This window comes from Oncorhynchus nerka, linkage group LG7, assembly GCF_034236695.1.
Source record: "Oncorhynchus nerka isolate Pitt River linkage group LG7, Oner_Uvic_2.0, whole genome shotgun sequence".
Taxonomy (NCBI): Eukaryota; Metazoa; Chordata; class Actinopteri; order Salmoniformes; family Salmonidae; genus Oncorhynchus; species Oncorhynchus nerka.
The window spans coordinates 49,333,115-49,336,346 of record NC_088402.1 but is presented as its reverse complement, the minus strand read 5'-3'; positions in this window follow the sequence as shown (position 1 = coordinate 49,336,346).

Below are 3,232 nucleotides of genomic sequence, written 5' to 3'. Positions count from 1 at the left end.
TTTTGTAATGGTCTTTTTTTTGTTTTGTTATCTTGCTTTACCAACCATAGCTAGCTGAAGTAAGACAGCATGGAGTAGCTAAAGTGGGGATGTCTTTTTTTCATTTAACCTTAAAGGCAAGTCAATTAAGAACAATTTTTTATTTACAATGACAGGCTACCCTGGCCAAACCCTAACGACGCTGGGCCAATGGTGCGCCACCCTTTGGGAATCAAATCACGGCCGGTTGTGATGCAGTCCAGGATCGAACCAGGGTCTGTAGTGACGCCTCTAGCACTGAGATGCAGTGCTTTGGACCGCTGTGCCACAAAACTGACGCTTTTGCAACTTTGGGGCAAGACAGACTGGGTTGGCTTAGATTTTTGACAACATGTAAACTATTTTGTCTCCAATGTTTATTGAAAACATACATTTGCACAATGAGAACTTGTCTCTTAAATACATCATTAAAGTTGTTGGTTCGCTGGCTAGTGAATTTGAGCCATATTTGCATTTACATGCAATAAGTCTTTGTGAAGTTTTCGTGAAGTTGTCAGCTAACCCATCTATAGTAGGGTGATTTCAGAAAAAGTGGGACACTGCATTTCCGTCTTCTGTAACCGCTATCTAACATTAACACATATTGCTGAAATCCTCAAGATGATAATATAATAAAGTGTGAATTGAATTGTCATTGGTGTACAATTTGGACTATAATAATTGAGAATCACACTACATATCATATCTTGAGGTACCTGGCACATCTGTTCCAGTTAACCAAACGCTAACTGAAAATATGTAGACTTTACAGTGAAACGCTTGCTTACAAGCCCTTTAACCAACAATGCAGTTTTAAGAGAAATACCAAAAAAATTGAAATAAAAGTTTTAAAAAATTAAAGAGCAGCAGTAAATAGCGAGGGGGTACAAGTACAGAGTCAATGTGCTGGGGCACCGGTTAGTCGAGGTAATATGTACAGTCGTAGCCCAAAGTTTTGACAATGAGACAAGTATTAATTTACACAAAGTTTGATGCTTCAGTGTCTTCAGATATTTTTGTCAGATGTTACTATGGAATACTGAAGTATAGCATAAGTGTCAACGGCTTTTATTGACAATTACATGAAGTTGATGCAAAGAGTCAATATTTGTAGTGTTGACCCTTCTTTTTCTAGACCTCTGCAATCCACCCTGGCATGCAGTACAGAAATCAATTAATTTCTGGACTGCATCCTGAATGATGGCAGCCCATTTTTGCATAATCAATGCTTGGAGTTTGTCAGAATTTGTGGGTGTTCCTTGTCCACCCGCCTCTTGAGGATTGACTACAAGTTCTCAATGGGATTAGGGTCTGGAGAGTTTCCTGGCCATGGACCCAAAATATCGATGTTTTGTTCCCCGAGCCACTTAGTTATCAATTTTTCCTGAAGGCAAGGTGCTCCATCATGCTGGAAAAGGCATTGTTCGTCACCAAACTGTTCCTGGATGGTTGGGAGAAGTTGCTCTCGGAGGATGTGTTGGTACCATTCTTTATTCATGGCTGTGTTCTTAGGCAAAATTGTGAGTGAGCCCACTCCCTTGGCTGAGAAACAACCCCACACATGAATGGTCTCAGGTTGCTTACTGTTGGCATGACACAGGACTGATGGTAGCGCTCACCTTGTCTTCACCCGGAAAAGCTTTTTTCTGGGTGCTCCAAACAATCAGAAAGGGGTTTCATCAGAGAAAATAACTTTACCCCAGTCCTCAGCAGTCCAATCCCTGTACCTTTTGCAGAATATCAGTCTGTCCCTGATGTTTTTCCTGGAGAGAAGTGGCTTCTTTGCTCCCCTTCTTGACACCCGGCCATCCTCCAAAAGTCTTCACTTCACTGTGCGTGCAGATGCACTCACACCTGCCTGCTGCCATTCCTGAGCAAGCTCTGTACTGCTGGTGCCCTGATCCCGCAGCTCAATCAACTTCAGGAGACGGTTCTGGCGCTTGCTAGACTTTCTTTTGTGCCCTGAAGCCTTCTTCACAACAATTGAACCCCTCTCCTTGAAGTTCTTGATGATCCGATAAATGCTTGATTTAGGTGCAATCTTACTGGCAGCAATATCCTTGCCTGTAAAGCCCTTTTTGTGCAAAGCAATGATGACGGCACGTGTTTCCTTGCAGGTAACCATGGTTGACAGAGGAAGAACAATGATTCTAAGCACCACCCTCCATTTCAAGCTTCCAATCTGTTATTCGAACTCAATCAGCATGACAGAGTGATCTCCAGCCTTGTCCTCATCAACACTCACACCTGTGTTAACGAGAGAATCACTGACATGATGTCAGCTGGTCCTTTTGTGGCAGGGCTGAAATGCAGTGGAATGTTTTGGGGGGATTCAGTTCATTTGCATGGCAAAGAGGGACTTTGCAATTAATTGCAATTCATCTGATCACAACACATTCTGGAGTATATGCAAATTGCCATCATACAAACTGAGGCAGCAGACTTTGTGAAAATTAATATTTGTGTCATTCTCAACTTTTGGCAACTCTACCTACTGTACTGTAGGTAGAGTTATCAAAGTGACTGTTCATAGATAATAACAGAGAGTAGCAGCAGCATAAAAGAGGGGGGAGCAATGCATATAGTCTGGTTAGCCATTTGATTAGATGTTCAGAAGTCTTATGGCTTGAGGGTAGAAGCTGTTTAGAAGCCTAGACTTGGCGCTCCGGTACCGTTTTCTGTGCAGTAGCAGAGAGAACAGTCTATGACTAGGGTGGCTGGAGTCTTTGACAATTTTTAGGGCCTTCCTCTGACACCGGCTGGTATAGAGGTCCTGGATGGCAGGAAGCTTGACCCCAGTGACGTACTGGGCCGTACGCATTACCCTCTGTAGTACCGGTTGGAGGTCGAGCAGTTGCCATACCAGGCAGTGATGCAACCCGTCAGGATGCTTTCGATGGTCCAGCTGCAGAACCTTTTGAGGATCTGAGGCCCCACGCAAAATCTTTTCAGTCTCCTGAGGTGGAATAGGTTTTGTCGTGCCCTCTTCACGACTGTCTTGGTGTGTTTGGACCATTCTAGTTTGTAGGTGATATGGACGCAAAGGAACTTTAGTCTCTCAACCTGCTCCACCACAGCCCCGTCGATGAGAATGGGGGCATGCTCGGTCCTCGTTTTCCTGTGGTCCACAATCATATCCTATGTCTTGATCATATTGAGGGAGAGTTGTTGTCCTTGCACCACACGGTCAGATCTCTGACCTCCCTATAGGCTG